Genomic DNA, 20,238 nt, shown 5'->3' with positions numbered 1-20,238 from the left:
GTTTTGGTTCGGGCTTATGATATAGGTGCGGTCTTCCGGGGCATATGTCCTAGAACTGTCCACAAAGAGAAATTCAAGATGCTGGTCGGTCGCGACGAGGTGGAGGTAATCGTGAACCTAAAAACTGAATTTTTAATTACGCAATAGGACATTGAAACATTACGTTTATTCATACCTAAGGAGAAAGTAACAACTTAGGATCGGAAATGCCGAACTTAGCACCAAACTTAAGAGTGTCGCGTGGGATATTGCCGTTAGAACATTCTAAAGCTTAAGTAGATTTTAGTCGGTATGGAGTGAATGTCCAAATTTCTAAAGATAAATGAATCAGAGTGCAGCAGCGAAAGCGCGTAGATGGGGATGACCTGAGGACTACTGTACATTGAGTTAAAAAGGAGGATTACGCTCACGTACTCGTGTGGTAGATGAAATTTTCGAGGGCAAAAATTTTTGTTAGGGGGTAGGATGTAAACCGCAGGTAATTATTAAATAGTTAACGATAAATTAATTATTAATCAACGAAATTGAAAAATTAAATTTTATAGTTTAATGAAGTAGAGATAATTAAAATATGAGTTTTGACACTAATTTTAAAGAATTTGGCCCATGATTGGGCCAATGGGACGAACTGATTGAACTGGCCCGAACTGGGCCTAAGAACCTAAAGGCCACTTATATAAAAACCCTTTTCTCCCATTCTTCTCAGCCATTTGGTTACACAGAGAGGAAAAGAGAGAGAGAGAGAGAGAGAGAGAGAGAGAGAGAGAGAGAGAGAGAGAGAGAGCGTGATTTGGGAAAACGGAAGCGTGAATCACTGTCAACTTCCGTCGCTCGTAACTTTCAATCCGGAGTTTCGATTGACAAACCGTCAACGGCCATGTGTTCGTCTCGGAATTCTCTTCAATTCTATTTGAATAAAGTGGTAAGACATTAGCATTTATCCCCCAGTTCTCTCTGTTCTAAATTTCATTATTTTAGGGTTTGGGTATTGAGGACTTGAATAATTTTGATGGTTTAGGTGAACTCTAGCAGCGGATAATCAATGGGTTTTGTCCAATTGATTCGTGGGTAAGGTAAGGAACTGTTGAACCCTTGTGAAATATCAAATTAGTGAACTCTATGATGATTATAGAGACATTGATGTGAATTAGATTATGTTCATTTTTATTCAGAGTTCAATTGGGCAGTTTGAAAAGAAATTCGGGTGATTAAGTTTGAGAAATTGACGTTTGGAAACTTGGAGCTTGTGAAAAAAGAGGTTTTTGAGAAGTTCCGAACTTAGGGAGGAATTAGCTAAGGTATGGTTTTGGTTTCTCGTAGTTAACGCTTAATGTCACGTGAAAACTTAGGCTAGAAGAGTTTAAGATAGGAATGAACTGAATGAATTATTGATGGATTGTGTAAATGATTTATGATGTGTGATTCGATTTTGTGAACGGTTTGTTATTGGAGTTGGTTGGTTTTTAGAAAAGATTTAATATTGAAAATTAGTTTGATTTTGAAATAATTTGATACTGGAAATGATTTGAATAATTGAGAGGTGTTTGGTTTGGTAGTTGGGACCTTTGAAGGGTGGCAGAAGTTCGAGTTTTAGAGGAGGTACTATCAAAGTTTTTATGGAAATTGAAGGTTTTGTTTGAAGTGGTTATTTAGAAAGATTTGGGTTTAAGGATTTTATAATTTGATTTTGAGTTATTAAGAAAAGACTTACGTTTAAGTTTGCTTTATTTAGAAAAGAATGAATTGTGTTTTGAATATGAATTGTTGAATAAGAAGCAAATGATGAAGATAATGATAACAGTAATAAAATGTAGCTGAGATGAGGTGTGTTTGATGATGAGATTGATTATGAGGAAGAAGAATGATGAGAAATGAGATTGATTATGAAATTAAATGAATATGAATAAATTGTAATGATAATGAGAATAAATTTTTGAATATGACTCCGGATAAGATGCAGTGGTATTATCCACTTGCTTCGGGTAAGAGTCAATAAGCCGGGTAAGATGCCGTGGTGTTGTCCACGTGCTCCGGAAAAGAGTTCGAGACTCCGAGTAAGATGCAAGGGTTGAGTTTTGTTCCCGCTTGCTCTGAGTTGAGAACTGTAACACCACCTGGGTAAGAGGCAAAGGTGAAGTTGTCCCCTGCTCCGGGTACGCGGGTAAGATGCAAGGGTTGCGGCGTTGTCCCACTTTCTCCGTGTTTGGTGTTCTGTCCAGGATTAACTACCAGGACATGTCGGGTTTGGCTATATAATCGACAGATGAGACTCATCAGCCATAGGGTAGGTATACATCATATGCATTTGTTTGCTTTGTTTAAGTTTGCATTACTTGGGTTTGTCTATTCAAATTACTATGTCTACTTGCTATATGTTTTATTTGCTATAACTGCATTCTATTTGTGTTTTTCTTGCCTGTATTGTTTGTCTGTGCAACTAAAAGGCATCTTGTCTAGCGGAGGAGTGACGAGGGTTGTTTCTCTGGTGATTCAGAGGGTTGGAAGAGACAGAATGTGAAGTATTAGGTTAAAGTTAGATTCAGAACTTGAATACTTTAGATAACTTACCTAATTTCTGGTTTAGTTTATTTCCCTTAAGTTTGATTCTGAGTGTCAGAGTTCTAGGAATGCCTCTGGCTTTCCCGAGATCTTTTATATTAACTATGCGGGCACCTTTACCATGCTGAGAACTTCTGGTTCTTATTCCATATATATTCTGTTGTTTTTTAGATGCAGGTCGAGAGGCACCTCATTGAGCATCTGGAGACCTCCTTACAAGCAAAAAAATATCTTCTGGATGTCATATTTTGTTTTAGGCTATGTATATATGTTTATAGAATCTCCGCATGTATATTTTTTGTTTTTTCCCTCCTAGAGGTTGATTTGGAGATACAAGTATTTATTTTGTAGTTTGAGTTTTATTTTGGATTATATATATAATTATATACTCTGACCAGCCTTAGCTTCGCAGGTTGAGTCTGGAAGCTTGATATCTGTGTTTTGGAATTCTGATATGTGTATATGTTATCAGCTTTCTTTTGATCTCACCAATCCGTTTTACGCTTAACCTTGTGAGTGTGACACGATTTTCTGTTTTCACTTTTGTTTAGCTTATTCTTCAAGACTCCGAGATATGAATTCTTTCAACTATATTTATGTACGTAGTTTACTTTTAGAGGTCGTAATACCTCGGCACCTCTACTTTATGATTTCAGTATAAGACCCTGTATGGTAGGGTATTACAAATAACATCATTAATTAAAAATTTATTAAATAAATGGTCAAAGAAATTTGAAATGTATTGTTAAATACTAAATAATCCTTTTTACTTTTAGTTTAAAAAATACTTCATTGGTAAACATATGCCTTGAAAATTAGTGTTGTGATTAATATGGATATCAAAATCATTAAAATATTAAAAAACACACACAAATAGCCGATGCAAATGCAAGTGTTCCATGTATAGAAATTTAAGTCTGATTTCCTAGATGCAGTAGCTATGATTTATGGCAATAAATCAAGATATGTATTAAGAGAATGAAGTAAAGCAAGTATGAAACTAATATATTTATAAAATTCAGATTTCAAGTAATAATTTTAAATATATTTTGTTTTCTTATATTTCTAAAATTTTATTAGAGAGAGAAAAAATTAAAGCGAAAACTAATAAATAATCAAAACATTTGTATGATAAGTTTACTTTCGAAAAATAGTATTATTGTTTATATTCAATCACTCTTAACATTCCTGGCAAATATTTGTTATAATTATAGCCTAAATTAAATTTTACCATGGCAAAAAATTAACAAATTTTAAGAATAATAATATCTCATTTTTCTAATCATGCTTACAAAAAATTGTATCAAAATTCAATCTCTAAGATAATTTTTGAAAATACATACTTACTGTTGGGTATTTTTGTTGCAATTTTAATTATTTAAAGGTATTTTTGCCGATAGTAAAATCCCGGTGCATTTTTGTCAGCGTTTGAATAATTCGAGAACGTTTTTGGTAGTTAACCCTATAGTTGAATCTAATGGACAAATTAAAAAATATCTATATGATAATGTCCTAATATTTTAGCATACTATAAATCATATTATAAATTTATATATCATATTATAATTTTAAGTCAACTCTTTAAACACATTATAACATAAATCATCTAAAAAGATATACCAAATTAACAAATATCACATGGGTCACAACATACACTCTAAATTGTTACGATATTTCAAATAAAAAGAGCATTAATACAGAGAAGTCAATGAATATAATTAAAATAAAGAGCAACAAAGAGACACAAAAAAAATAATAATAATAAAGAGAATTAATAAAAACATTAACATATAAACCACACACATGAATAATGTATATATTAATTGTGAATCACAAAAAAAGACAATATATATTTATATAAAGTATGCGCCTAATAATAAGCAATTAAAATAAATAAAAAATATAAAAATATAAAAAAATAAAATGTATAAATATAGATAAAAAATAAAAAATAAATAAATTACAAAAATTGTACCTTAAACAAGAGAGAGAGAGAATGAGTAAAAAACATTTGATCTTGTATAAATAGATGATATTGAGAAAAATAAACTAATTAAATTAATTCATATATTTCATTGTTATATTTATTATTTATTAAATAATTTGATATTTACTCCAATCAAATCAAATAATTAATATAATATAATTAAAATCTATAGCAGAGAAAGAGTACGTACTTCGTACTCAGAGAGAATGAGAGAAGGAGAGAGCGGGAACCAGTGTTTGAGGGCGAAACACAGTGAGGATGGCGGCCATGCAGTCGGAAGAGATAAGGGGGAGAGTGTGGGTGGGGGTGCATCCGGTGCCAAGGAGGGTTTTTCACGGGACGGTTTTTCAAAGTCTACAAAGATCTCCTTTAGAGATAAAGTCATTGGTCCAGAGAAATCGAAAGCCTTTGCACTTGCAGGATCTCTATCTGGGGATAGTATAGCGACAGTGGTGGACAAGCAGGGCGATCCCCAACCTCCATGTGTAAACTTCACTGAAGAAGCCAAGCTTTGTTTGGCAGAGCCTTATCGAGAAGTTTTGGTGATAAAGGTTCTTGATAAAAATTATAGTTACATAGCTCTTTCACACAAGCTTCGGATGGTTTGGCGCATCAAAGGTGGCTTTGATCTGCTTGATGTGGGGTTTGGGTACTTCATGGTAAAATTCGATGCAGGTGAAGATCGTGAGAAGGTCATGCTTGGTGGCCCGTGGTTAATTGAGGGACACTATGTTGCTGTAAAACCGTGGGATATAGAATCTCGACCATGTGAGGAATCCTTCGGGTCTACACTTGTATGGGTTCGGATTTTGGGGCTCCCAATCTGGTGCTATCAGGAACAAGCCATGATGCGTATTGCTTCTGCAATAGGAGTTCCCATCAAAGTGGACTTAGCCACTAAGTTGGCTGAGAGAGGACGATATGCCCGAGTATGTGTTCAAATAAATTTAGGACTGCCAGTAATCAAGCATATCATTGTGGAAGGCGTAACTCATGTAGTGGAGTATGAAAGTTTAAATTTAATTTGTAACTCTTGTGCACGTTATGGTCACGATATGGCACAGTGCTTGGGTAGAGACTCTAGGGAAGGAAAGAGTGCTGATTCCGATGCCACCAAGCCACGAGACGGTACAAAGGCAGTGCCACATCTTGAGACCAAAATTCACAATTCAAATGAAGTAGAACCTGATGTGGTAGGTGGCGTTACTGGCGAAAATCCTGCACCAAGTTTACAAAAGGATTTAGAGGCTAATAATTTGGAAGGAAATAATGTTGAGGAGGCTTGCATGCATGATGAACCAGGCTGGGAGTAAGTTGTGAGGAAAGGTAAAACCAAGCTGCGCCAGAAGCAATCTAACAAGGTCCAAAGAGGCACTCAATCTAGAACCGATTCGAATAGAGTAATCAGGCCCACCATCCACTTCTCTCACACGAGTGGATCCAGCTCTTATCGCGCCAGGGTCGGGTCACGAATCAAGGTCGGACACAGCGCTTTCCGTGTTGGTGAGATGTCGATTTCCTCAACCCGACACACCCTAGTGCCTTGCAGGTCCTCTCTCCAGAAATGACCAAGGCCGGGGTCCCTACAGAGCTCGCCAGTTGAGAAGAATGGAGGCACGGTGGTGGAAGCATCGTCATGTCTTCCTGCAACCGTGAAGGAGGATGTTACCGTGGCAGTTCCATTGGTGAAGGAAGGCGCGTTGCCGGCTGTTATTGCGTCGGTATGCGAGAATAAGGAGACATTCCATGGAGATCCGAAAAACCTGAAGGTCACGGGAGTCACTTCTGCTGGGCAAGCCTCGGTTTGAGGTTGGTGAAGCACTTTGATTTCCTTGTTTTATAATTTTATATTTTATATTATGGATAGCTTAAATATAATAGTTTGGAATATTAGGGGTGCTTCTAATAAGTTAGCCCGGGTGAATTGTAAAGAGCTGGTTAGGAAATTTAAACCTGTAATTTTTATTGTGGTTGAAACTCATTGTCCTTTTCAACACTTGAACAGTCTGGGAAAGACTTGGTTATCACCCTATTGGTATAGTGGAGGCGTCAGGACATAAGGGGGGTATCTGGTTCCTTTTTGCAATGCAGGGTGTTCACTGCAAATGGGTTGATGCTTTCGATCAATGTGCTACAGTTGAGGTTCAGGTAAATAATGTGATTTGGAGGTGCATTGGTATCTATGGTAGTCCTCAATTTAATACCAGAGTTCTGCTATGGGATTATCTTGTTACTCAGTCTTCGTCTTTCTGCGGGCCATGGATTGTTCTTGGTGATTTTAATGAAGTACTATTCTCTCATGAATCTAAGGGTTGCATCTTCTCGAGTCGTCATGCAGATCGGCTTGCTACATCTCTAGAGGATAGTAATCTGTTTGACTTGAAGACTATTGGAAGACGATTTTCTTGGTACAGAAGGGTTAAAAATGGTGTTGAGGTGGCGAAAAAACTTGACCGGGTCTGTATCAATAGTGGCTGGCTATCTCTCTTTCCAGAGGCTTATGCAGAAATTTTAAATAGGCTTCAGTCTGATTATTGTCCTATCCTAGTGCGCTGTGCAGGTCGTCCCCAACCGAAAAAGAATAGACCTTTTCGGTTTATTGCGGCTTGGGCAACTCATCCGAAGTACAGAAATATTGTGAACCAGTCATGGCAGGCTGGCTACAAAGAGATGCATGGCAAGCTTTCAGAAGTGCAGAAGAACTTTTTGGAGTTTAATTCTAAAGTGTTTGGCAATATTTTCGTTAGGAAATGCAAATTGGAGAGACAGATTAATTTCCTTCAGAAGCGACTTGAAGTAATGGAGGATTTGTCTACGCGGCAAAAAGAAAAACAATTGATTGCGGAATTTAATAACACGCTTGTGCAGGAGGAACTTCTATGGTTTCAAAAATCTAGAAAGCAGTGGGTAAAATTTGGGGATAGAAATACCAAATTCTTTCATGTCCAGACTCTTGTGCGGAGAAAACATAATAAGATTCATGGTCTCTTTCTTCAAGATGAGGTATGGGAAACAGACCCGGATGTCCTTAGAAGGGAAGCTGAATCCTTTTATAAACACCTATTCTGTCAGTCGGAGGATGTAGACTTAGGTTGTCTTAGTGATGTGCCGCTACCTTCCCTGAATGATGAAGCCTGTTGTAGCCTCACAGCGCCAGTTACTCTGGAAGAAGTTAAGTCAGCCGTTTTCAGTATGCATTCTTTTAAGGCGCCACGCCCTGATGGGTTTCAAGCTTTATTCTTTAAAGAATACTGGGAGATTATTGGTTTTAATGTTTGGACTATGGTTCGTCATGCGTTCTCTGGTTTGGATATGGATCCAAGGATGATGGAAACTCTTGTGGTTCTTATTTCGAAGGTAGAAAACCCGATTTCCATGAAGGATTTCTGGTGCGCGAAATTGTGAACAATACTTTTCACAACTCTCATAATCCCCGGTCATGAACTCCAAAAACTTGGTAGTTCAATTCCATGGCATTACACAACTTCGCACAACTAACCAGCAAGTGCACTGGGTCGTCCAAGTAATACCTTACGTGAGTAAGGGTCGATCCCACGGAGATTGTTAGTATGAAGCAAGCTATGGTCACCTTGTAAATCTCAGTCAGGCAGACTCAAATGGGTATAGTGATAAACGAAAATAACATAAAGATAAAGATAGAGATACTTATGTATATCATTGGTGAGAGCTTCAGATAAGCGTATGAAGATGCCTTCCCTTCCGTCTCTCTGCTTTCCTACAGTCTTCATCCAATCCTTCTTACTCCTTTCCATGGCAAGCTTATGCAAGGGTTTCACCGTTGTCAGTGGCTACCTCCCATCCTCTCATTGGAAATGTTCAACGCACCCTGTCACGGCACGGCTATCCATCTGTCGGTTCTCAATCAGGCCGGAATAGAATCCAGTGATTCTTTTGCGTCTGTCACTAACGCCCCGCCTTCAGGAGTTTGAAGCACGTCACAGTCATTCAATCATTGAATCCTACTCAGAATACCACAGACAAGGTTAGACCTTCCGGATTCTCTTGAATGCCGCCATCAGTTCTCGCCTATACCACGAAGACTCTGATCTCACGGAATGGCTGGCTCGTTTGTCAGGCGAGCACTCGGTTGTCAGGCGATCAACCATGCATCGTGTTATCAGGAATCCAAGAGATATTCACTAGAGCTTTGATTGCTTGTAGAACAAGAATGGTTGTCAGTCACCTTGTTCATGAGTGAGAATGATGATGAGTGTCACAGATCATCACCTTCATCAAGTTGAAGAACAAGTGATATCTTGGACAAAGAACAAGCGGAATTGAATAGAAGAACAATAGTAATTGCATTAATACTCGAGGTACAGCAGAGCTCCACACCTTAATCTATGGTGTGTAGAAACTCCACCGTTGAAAATACATAAGCATAAGGTCTAGGCATGGCCAAATGGCCAGCCTCCCAATGATCTAAGATAGCATAAAACGAAGATAGCTACCAAAGTCTTAGATACAATAGTAAAAGGTCCTACTTATAGATAACTAGTAGCCTAAGGTGTACAAAGATGAGTAAATGACATAAAAATCTACTTTCGGGCCCACTTGGTGTGTGCTTGGGCTGAGCAATGAAGCAATTTCGTGTAGAGACTCTTCTTGGAGTTAAACGCCAGCTTTTATGCCAGTTTGGGCGTTTAACTCCCATTTGGGTGCCAGTTCCAGCATTTAACGCTGGGATTTCTTGAGGTGACTTTGAACGCCGGTTTGGGCCATCAAATCTTGGGCAAAGTATGGACTATCATATATTGCTGGAAAGCCCAGGATGTCTACTTTCCAACGCCGTTGAGAGCGCGCCAATTGGGCTTCTGTAGCTCCAGAAAATCCACTTCGAGTGCAGGGAGGTCAGAATCCAAGAGCATCTGCAGTCCTTTTGAGTCTCTGGATCAGATTTTTGCTCAGATCCCTCAATTTCAGCCAGAAAATACCTGAAATCATAGAAAAACACACAAACTCATAGTAAAGTCCAGAAAAGTGAATTTTAACTAAAAACTAATAAAAATATACTAAAAACTAACTAGATCATACTAAAAACATACTAAAAACAATGCCAAAAAGCGTATAAATTATCCGCTCATCACAACACCAAACTTAAATTGTTGCTTGTCCTCAAGCAACTGAAAATCAAATAAGATAAAAAGAAGAGAATATGCAATGAATTCCAAAAACATCTATGAAGATCAGTATTAATTAATGAGCGGGGCTTTTAGCTTTTTGCCTCTGAACAGTTTTGGCATCTCAGTCTATCCTTTGAAATTCAGAATGGTTGGCTTCTTTAGGAACTCAGAATCCAGATAGTGTTATTGATTCTCCTAGTTAAGTATGATGATTCTTGAACACAGCTACTTTATGAGTCTTGGCCGTGGCCCAAAGCACTCTGTCTTCCAGTATTACCACCGGATACATACATGCCACAGACACATAATTGGGTGAACCTTTTCAGATTGTGACTCAGCTTTGCTAAAGTCCCCAATTAGAGGTGTCCAGGGTTCTTAAGCACACTCTTTTTGCCTTGGATCACAACTTTATTCTTTCTTTTTCTTTCTTTTTCTCTTTTTTTTTCGGTTTTTTTTTCGCTTGCTTTCTCTCTTTTTTTGTATTCACTGCTTTTTCTTGCTTCAAGAATTATTTCTAATGATTTTTCAGATCCTCAGTAACATGTCTCCTTTTTCATCATTCTTTCAAGAGCCAACCTTCATGAACCACAAATTCAAGATACATATGCACTGTTTAAGCATACATTCAGAGAACAAGAGTATTGCCACCACATCAAATTAATTAAACTATTATAAAATTCAGAATTCATGCAATTCTTTCCTTTTCAATTAAGCACGTTTTTATTCAAGAAAGGTAATGGATTCATAGGACATTCATAACTTTAAGGCATAGACACTAAGACACTAATGATCACAAGACACAAACATGGATAAACATAAGCATAAAATTCGAAAAACAGAAGAATAAAGAACAAGGAAATCAAAGAACGGGTCCACCTTAGTGATGGCGGCTCTTTCTTCCTCTTGAAGATCCTATGGAGTGCTTGAGCTCCTCAATGTCTCTTCCTTGTCTTTGTTGCTCCTCTCTCATGATTCTTTGATCTTCTCTAATTTCATGAAGGATGATGGAGTGTTCTTGATGCTCCACCCTTAGTTGTCCCATGTTGGAACTCAGTTCTCCTAGGGAGGTGTTTAGTTGCTCCCAATAGTTTTGTGGAGGAAAGTGCATCCCTTGAGGAATCTCAGGGATCTCATGATGAGTGGGGTCTCTTGTGTACTCCATCCTTTTCTTGGTAATGGGCTTGTCCTCATCAATAGGGGTATCTCCTTCTATGTCAATTCTAACTGAATAACAGAGGTGACAAATGAGATGAGGAAAGGCTAGCCTTGCCAAGGTGGAAGACTTGTCCGCCACTTTATAGAGTTCTTGGGCTATAACCTCATGAACTTCCACTTCTTCTCCAATCATGATGCTATGAATCATGATGGCCCGGTCTAGAGTAACTTCGGACCGGTTGCTAGTGGGAATGATTGAGCGTTGGATGAACTCCAACCATCCTCTAGCCATGGGTTTGAGGTCATGCCTTCTCAATTGAACCGGCTTGCCTCTTGTATCTCTCTTCCATTGTGCGCCCTCTTCACATATGACTGTGAGGACTTGGTCCAACCTTTGATCAAAGTTGACCCTTCTTGTGTAAGGATGTTCATCTCCTTGCATCATAGGCAAGTTGAATGCTAACCTTACATTTTCCGGACTAAAATCCAAGTATTTCCCCCGAACCATAGTAAGATAATTCTTTGGATTCGGGTTCATACTTTGATCATGGTTCTTTGTGATCCATGCATTGGCATAGAACTCTTGAACCATCAAGATTCCGACTTGTTGAATGGGGTTGGTAAGTACTTCCCAACCTCTTCTTCGGATCTCATGGCGGATCTCCGGATATTCACCCTTTTTGAGTGAAAAGGGGACCTCGGGGATCACCTTCTTCAAGGCCACAACTTCATAGAAGTGGTCTTGATGCACCCTTGAGATGAATCTATCCATCTCCCATGACTCGGAGGTGGAAGCTTTTGCCTTCCCTTTTCTCTTTTTAGAGGTTTCTCCGGCCTTGGATGCCATAAATGGTTATGGAAAACAAAAAAGCAACGCTTTTACCACACCAAACTTAAAAGGTTTGCTCGTCCTCGAGCAAAAGAAGAAAGAAGAGAGTAGAAGAAGAAGAAATGAGGGAGAAAAGGGATGGCTTTGTATTCGGCCAAAGAAGGGGAGAAGTGGTGTTTAGGTTGTGTGAAAATGAAGGAGTGAAGAAGGGTATTTATAGGGGAGAGGGGAGATGGTGTTCGGCCATTATGGGTGGGTTTTGGGAGGGAAAGTGGTTTGAATTTGAAGGGTGAGGTTGGTGGGGTTTTATGAAGGATGGATGTGAGTGGTGAAGAGAAAGATGGGATTTGATAGGTGAAGGGTTTTTGGGGAAGAGGTATTGAGGTGATTGGTGAATGGGGGAAGAAGAGAGAGGGTGGTGGTGGGGTAGGTGGGGGTCCTGTGGGGTCCACAGATCCTGTGGTGTCAAGGAAAAGTCATCCCTGCACCAAATGTTGCTCAAAATCACATTTTGAGCCATTTCTGGCGTTAAACGCCGGGCAGGTGCCCATTCCTGGCGTTTAACGCCAGGTTCTTGCCCTTTTCTGGCATTTAACGCCAGTCTGGTGCCCCTTTCTGGCGTTAAACGCCCAGAATGGTGCCAGACTGGGCGTTAAACGCCCAACTGCTAGCCTCACTGGCGTTTAAACGCCAGTGAATTCTTCCTCCAGGGTGTGCTGTCTTTCTTCCTGTTTTTCATTCTGTTTTTGCTTTTTCAATGGATTTTGTGACTTCTTATGATCATCAACCTACAAAAAAACATAAAATAACAAACGAAAATATATAAAATATAATCATTGGGTTGCCTCCCAACAAGCGCTTCTTTAATGTCAGTAGCTTGACAGATGGCTCTCTTGGAGCCTCACAAATGATCAGAGCAATGTGGGAACCTCCCAACACCAAACTTAGAGTTTGAATGTGGGGGTTCAACACCAAACTTAGAGTTTGGTTGTGGCCTCCCAACACCAAACTTAGAGTTTGACTTTGGGGGCTTTATTTGTCTCTGATTTGAGGGAAGCTCTTCAAGCTTCATCTCCATGGTGACAGAGGGATATCCTTGAGCCTTAAACACCAAGGATTTTTCATTCACTTGAATGATCAGTTCACCTCTATCAACATCAATCACAGCTTTTGCTGTGGCTAGAAAGGGTCTGCCAAGGATGATGGATTCATCCATGCACTTCCCAGTCTCTAGGACTATGAAATCAGTAGGAATGTAATGGTCTTCAACTTTTACCAAAACATTCTCTACAAGTCCATGAGCTTGTTTTCTTGAGTTGTCTGCCATCTCCAATGAGATTCTTGCAGCTTGTACCTCAAAGATCCCTAGCTTCTCCATTACAGAGAGAGGCATGAGGTTCACACTTGACCCTAAGTCACACAGGGCCTTCTTGAAGGTCATGGTGCCTATGGTACAAGGTATGGAAAACTTCCCAGGATCTTGTCTCTTTTGAGGTAATTTCTGCCTAGACAAGTCATCCAGTTCTTTGGTGAGCAAGGGAGGTTCATCTTCCCAAGTCTCATTTCCAAATAACTTGTCATTTAACTTCATGATTGCTCCAAGGTATTTAGCAACTTGCTCTTCAGTGACATACTCATCCTCTTCAGAGGAGGAATACTCATCAGAGCTCATGAAAGGCAGAAGTAAGTCCAATGGAATCTCTATGGTCTCATTTGAGCCTCAGATTCCCATGGTTCCTCATTGGGGAACTCAGAGGAGGTTGGTGCACGCCCATTGAGGTCTTCCTCAGTGGCGTCCACCTCCTCTCTTTCCTCTCCATATTCGGCCATGGTTATGGCTTTGCACTCTCCTTTTGGATTTTCTTCTGTATTACTTGGGAGAGTACTAGGAGGGAGTTCAGTAACTTTCTTGCTCAGCTGACCCACTTGTCCTTCCAAATTTCTGATGGAGGACCTTGTTTCATTCATGAAACTTTGAGTGGTTTTGATTAGATCAGAGACCATTGTTGCTAAGTCAGAGGTATTCTGCTTAGAACTCTCTGTCTGTTGCTGAGAAGATGATGGAAAAGGCTTGTTATTACTAAACCTGTTTCTTCCACCATTATTATTATTGAAACCTTGTTGAGGTCTCTCTTGATTCTTCCATGAGAAATTTGGGTGATTTCTCCATGAAGAATTATAGGTGTTTCCATAGGGTTCTCCTAGGTAATTCACCTCTTCCATTGAAGGGTTCTCAGGATCATAAGCTTCTTCCTCAGATGAAGCTTCCTTAGTACTGTCAGGTGCATTTTGCATTCCAGACAGACTTTGAGAAATCAAATTGACTTGTTGAGTCAATATCTTGTTCTGAGCCAGTATGGCATTCAGAGTGTCAATCTCAAGAACTCCTTTCTTCTGACTAGCCCCATTGTTCACAGGATTCCTTTCAGAAGTGTACATGAATTGGTTATTTGCAACCATCTCAATTAGTTCCTGAGCCTCTGCAGGCGTCTTCTTCAGATGAAGAGATCCTCCAGCAGAGCTATCCAAAGACATCTTGGATAGTTCAGAGAGACCATCATAGAAAATACCTATGATGCTCCATTCAGAAAGTATGTCTGAGGGACATTTTCTGATTAATTGTTTGTATCTTTCCCAAGCTTCATAGAGGGATTCTCCATCCTTCTGTCTGAAGGTTTGGACTTCCACTCTAAGCTTACTCCATTTTTGAGGTGGAAAGAACTTTGCCAAGAAGGCATTGACTAGCTTTTCCCAAGAGTCCAGGCTATCCTTAGGTTGTGAGTCCAACCATATTCTAGCTCTGTCTCTTACAGCAAAAGGGAATAGCATCAGTCTGTAGACCTCAGGGTCAACCCCATTAGTCTTGACTGTGTCACAGATTTGCAAGAACTCAGCTAAAAACTGATGAGGATCTTCCATTGGAAGTCCATGGAACTTGCAATTCTGTTGCATTAGAGAAACTAATTGAGGCTTAAGCTCAAAGTTGTTTGCTCCAATGGCAGGGATAGAGATGCTTCTCCCATAGAAGTCGGGAGTAGGTGCAGTAAAGTCACCCAGCACCTTCCTTGCATTGTTGGCATTGTTGTTGTTTTCGGCTGCCATGTGTTCTTCTTCTTTGAAGAATTCGGTCAGGTCCTCTAAAGAGAGTTGTGCTTTGGCTTCTCTTAGCTTTCTCTTCAAGGTCCTTTCAGGTTCAGGGTCAGCTTCAACAAGAATGCCTTTGTCTTTGCTTCTGCTCATATGAAAGAGAAGAGAACAAGAAGATGTGGAATCCTCTATGTCACAGTATAGAAATTCCTTAAGGTGTCAGAGGAAACGAAAAATAGAAGAAAGAAGGTAGAAGAATTCGAACTTGATGAGATAAAGTTCGAATTGTGCATTAAGAAGGAGTAGTACTCCATAAATAGAAGGATGTGGGAAGGAGGGAAGAGGATTTTCGAAAATTAATTAAAAAGATGTTAAAAACATTTTAAAATTTGATTGATAATTTTCGAAAATTGAAAGTGGAAAAGAAATCAAGTGATTTTTGAAAAAGATTTTGAAATTAGAAATTAAGGAGATTTGATTGAAAACTATTTTGAAAAAGATGAGGTTGAGAAGATATGATTGGTTAAAAAATTTGATTTGAAAACAATTTTAAAAGATTTGATTTTGAAAATTAGTGACTTGCCTAACAAGAAAAGATATGATTCAAACATTAAACCTTTCTCAACAGAAAAGGCAACAAATTTGAGATGTTCAATCAAATCATTAATTGTTAGTAAGTATCTTTGAAAAAGGAAAGAAATTGATTTTGAAAAACATTTGATTGAAAAGATATGATTTGAAAAAGATTTGATTTTGAAAAACTTTGAAAACTTGAAAAAAAATTGATTTGAAAACAAAATTCTTCCCCCTTTGCCATCCTGGCGTTAAACGCCCAGAATGGTGCACATTCTGGCGTTTAACGCCCAAAATGCACCCTTTTTGGGCGTTAAACGCCCAACCAGGTACCCTGGCTGGCGTTTAAACGCCAGTCTGTCTTTTTCACTGGGCATTTTTGAATGCCCAGCTTTTTCTGTATAATTCCTCTGCAGTATGTTCTGAATCTTCAATTCTTTGTATTATTGACTTGAAAAGACACAAATTAAAAATATTTTTGGATTTTTAATAATCAAAATGCAACAAGAATCAAATAACAATGCATGCAAGACACTAAACTTAGCAGTTTGTATACTACTGACACTATATGAGACACATAAACACTCAAGCCAAAAGAATTCAAAGATCAGAGTAAGAAATCATCAAGAATTACTTGAAGATCCTTAAGACACATGAATGAATGCATGCAATTGACACCAAACTTAAGATGAGACACTAGACTTAAGCAAGAAACATCAAATATTTTTGGTTTTTATGATTTTGTGATTTTTTTGTGTTTTTTTCGAAAATTAAGTGGAAAAAGATATCAAAATTCTTAATGAGAATTCCAGGAATCAGTGGAATGCTAGTCTAAGACTCCGGTCCAGGAATTAGACATGGCTTCACAGCCAGCCAAGCTTTCAAAGAAAGCTTCGGTCCAAAACACTAGACATGGCCAAGGGCCAGCCAAGCCTTAACAGATCACTGCTCCAAAAGCAAGATTGATAAAGATCAACAAGCTCTTGTGATGATAAGTTGAAACCTCGGTCCAATGAGATTAGACATGGCTTCTCAGCCAGCCAGATTTCAACAAATCATCATGAAACTCTAGAATTTATCTTCAAGAATTTCGAAAAAAAAAATACCTAATCTAAGCAACAAGATGAACCGTCAGTTGTCCATACACAAACAATCCCCGGCAACGGCGCCAAAAACATGGTGCACGAAATTGTGAACAATACTTTTCACAACTCTCATAATCCCCGGTCATGAACTCCAAAAACTTGGTAGTTCAATTCCATGGCATTACACAACTTCGCACAACTAACCAGCAAGTGCACTGGGTCGTCCAAGTAATACCTTACGTGAGTAAGGGTCGATCCCACGGAGATTGTTAGTATGAAGCAAGCTATGGTCACCTTGTAAATCTCAGTCAGGCAGACTCAAATGGGTATAGTGATAAACGAAAATAACATAAAGATAAAGATAGAGATACTTATGTATATCATTGGTGAGAGCTTTAGATAAGCGTATGAAGATGCCTTCCCTTCCGTCTCTCTGCTTTCCTACAGTCTTCATCCAATCTTTCTTACTCCTTTCCATGGCAAGCTTATGCAAGGGTTTCACCGTTGTCAGTGGCTACCTCCCATCCTCTCATTGGAAATGTTCAACGCACCCTGTCACGGCACGACTATCCATCTGTCGGTTCTCAATCAGGCCGGAATAGAATCCAGTAATTCTTTTGCGTCTGTCACTAACGCCCCGCCTTCAGGAGTTTGAAGCACGTCACAGTTATTCAATCATTGAATCCTACTCAGAATACCACAGACAAGGTTAGACCTTCCGGATTCTCTTGAATGCCGCCATCAGTTCTCGCCTATACCACGAAGACTCTGATCTCACGGAATGGCTGGCTCGTTTGTCAGGCGAGCATTCGGTTGTCAGGCGATCAACCATGCATCGTGTTATCAGGAATCCAAGAGATATTCACTAGAGCTTTGATTGCTTGTAGAACAAGAATGGTTGTCAGTCACCTTGTTCATGAGTGAGAATGATGATGAGTGTCACGGATCATCACCTTCATCAAGTTGAAGAACAAGTGATATCTTGGACAAAGAACAAGCGGAATTGAATAGAAGAACAATAGTAATTGCATTAATACTCGAGGTACAGCAGAGCTCCACACCTTAATCTATGGTGTGTAGAAACTCCACCGTTGAAAATACATAAGCATAAGGTCTAGGCATGGCCGAATGGCCAGCCTCCCAATGATCTAAGATAGCATAAAACGAAGATAGCTACCAAAGTCTTAGATACAATAGTAAAAGGTCCTACTTATAGATAACTAGTAGCCTAAGGTGTACAAAGATGAGTAAATGACATAAAAATCCACTTCCGGGCCCACTTGGTGTGTGCTTGGGCTGAGCAATGAAGCAATTTCGTGTAGAGACTCTTCTTGGAGTTAAACGCCAGCTTTTATGCCAGTTTGGGCGTTTAACTCCCATTTGGGTGCCAGTTCCAGCGTTTAACGCTGGGATTTCTTGAGGTGACTTTGAACGCCGGTTTGGGCCATCAAATCTTGGGCAAAGTATGGACTATCATATATTGCTGGAAAGCCCAGGATGTCTACTTTCCAACGCCGTTGAGAGCGCGCCAATTGGGCTTCTGTAGCTCCAGAAAATCCACTTCGAGTGCAGGGAGGTCAGAATCCAACAGCATCTGCAGTCCTTTTGAGTCTCTGGATCAGATTTTTGCTCAGATCCCTCAATTTCAGCCAGAAAATACCTGAAATCACAGAAAAACACACAAACTCATAGTAAAGTCCAGAAAAGTGAATTTTAACTAAAAACTAATAAAAATATACTAAAAACTAACTAGATCATACTAAAAACATACTAAAAACAATGCCAAAAAGCGTATAAATTATCCGCTCATCAATTTCCGACCAATTAGTCTCTGTAATGTGGTTTACAAAGTTATAACAAAGGTCCTGGTCAATAGACTTCGTCCCCATCTCAAAGAGATTATTGGGCCCCTTCAAGGAGGGTTTATCCCTGGGAGAGGAACCCCATACAACATCATTGTAGCACAAGAGGTTCTCCATTTCATGAAGAAGACAAAGTCAAAGAAAGGCACCTTGGCCTTTAAGATTGATCTGGAGAAAGTGTACGATAGAGTGGATTGGGGATTCCTGAAACAAACCCTGGTGAGTTTTGGCTTTCCTCCTCCGATAGTCAATCTGATTATGCATTGTGTCACTGCTTCCTCACTGCCTATCCTCTGGAATGGGGATAGATTAAATAGCTTCACTCCGAGCAGGGGTCTTAGGCAAGGAGATCCTATATCACCGTATCTGTTTGTGTTGTGTATGGAGAGATTGTCTTGTTCTATTAATCAGCAAGTTAGTAAGGGCTTGTGGAAGCCGGTTGCGGTTTCTAGAGGGGGTCCAAGAATTTCTCATTTGATGTTTGCCGATGATTTGCTTCTTTTCTGTAAAGCTGAAAAACAGCAAGTTCAAACTGTAATGGTAGCTTTGGAAAATTTCTGCAGAGCCTTTGGGATGAAGGTTAATGTGGAGAAATCTAAAGCGCTATGCTCTAGGAATGTTTCAGCAACAAGAAAAGAGATTTTCACTGGAGTCTCCTCCATCAGATTTGTCCAGAACTTGGGCAAGTATTTAAGGGTGAACCTTAATCACTCTCGGGTGTCACGCGCAACTTTCAATGATGTTCTGGACAAGATTCGGGGAAGGCTAGCCAGCTGGAAAGGGAGATTGCTTAATAAGGCAGGTAGACTCTGTTTGCTCAACTCGGTAGTGACTGCGATTCCTACTTATCGTATGCAAGTATCTCTCTTCCCTAAAGGGGTAACTAATAAGATAGAATCAATGATGCGAAACTTTCTATGGAAGGGTCAAGCTGATGGTAGAGGCCTGAATCTAGTTAATTGGAAAGTGTTGGTCACCCCTAAGAAGTTTGGAGGTCTGGGAATTAGAGATCCTTTTTGTGCCAATATTGCTCTTCTTGGAAAACTAGTTTGGCAACTTTTTCACCATCCCGATAAGCTATGGGTTCAACTGTTGACGGAGAAATACCATTCTTCTAAGGATGATTGTCTTAGTCGGTCTCGAGAAAGGGGATCTTATGTTTGGAAGAGTATATGTCGAGCTTGGGATATCCTGAAGGAAGGTTTTATTTGGTGCATTGGGGATTTGGAACAGAACTTTTGGTTTTCTAAATGGAGAAGAGAGGGGCGACTGTGTCAGGAGATGGATTATGTTCACATTTCTGATTCGGATCTCAGGATCTTGGACCTTTGGTCATCTGGACAGTGGAACCTTGAGAATATCTATTCTCCTCTGAATCAGTCTCTGCAGAGCAACATTAACTCTTACAACCCAGATGTTCAAGCTGGTTCAGAGGTTGGTTGGTGTTGGACTGGTGTGGTTTCAAAGGTTTATGATGCTCATAGTGGTTATTTGTGGCTCAGTAAGAAGATGTTTAGTTGGGAGGATAGGGGTAATTGGCTTTGGCTTTGGCGTCAACATGTTCCGGAAAAGCACAAATTTTTGGCCTGGCTATGTCTTCGGGAGGCTCTTCCTACTGTTGCATTTCGTTTTAGGAAGGGCATTTCGCACACGGATAGCTGTCCACGATGTTTCTCAGGTCAGGAATCGGTATTACATTATATTCGGGATTGTCCAAAAGCCCAACTTGTTTGGCAAGCTTTAGGGATCTCCAATCAACTAGTGGATTTGATGAGTTGGTTCTTACATAATAGCAAACAGCGCCCCTTTAGATTCTTTTCTGGTCTCTGGTGGATTTGGCATTTGAGGAATAACGAGATCTTTCATCCTCACGACCATTGGACCACAGACAAGGTGATTGGTATGGCTTTGTCCTTGGAAAAGAAGCTCCAAAATATTTTTGAGTTGCAACGACTGT

At 39.6% G+C, this 20,238-nt stretch overlaps 1 non-coding gene across 1 annotated transcript; it reads left to right on the top strand.

Moving 5' to 3' along the window:
- Nucleotides 1–14,262: 14,262 nt before the first annotated feature.
- LOC130938474 (small nucleolar RNA R71) lies at nucleotides 14,263–14,371 on the top strand. Its single transcript, XR_009069637.1, has one exon. It is a non-coding gene; the product is annotated as a small nucleolar RNA R71 (small nucleolar RNA).
- The last annotated feature ends 5,867 nt before the right edge of the window (nucleotides 14,372–20,238 follow it).

The sequence above is a fragment of the Arachis stenosperma genome, chromosome 6, assembly GCF_014773155.1.
Source record: "Arachis stenosperma cultivar V10309 chromosome 6, arast.V10309.gnm1.PFL2, whole genome shotgun sequence".
In the NCBI taxonomy this organism is placed as follows: Eukaryota; Viridiplantae; Streptophyta; class Magnoliopsida; order Fabales; family Fabaceae; genus Arachis; species Arachis stenosperma.
This window is presented reverse-complemented; position numbering and strand designations above follow the sequence as displayed.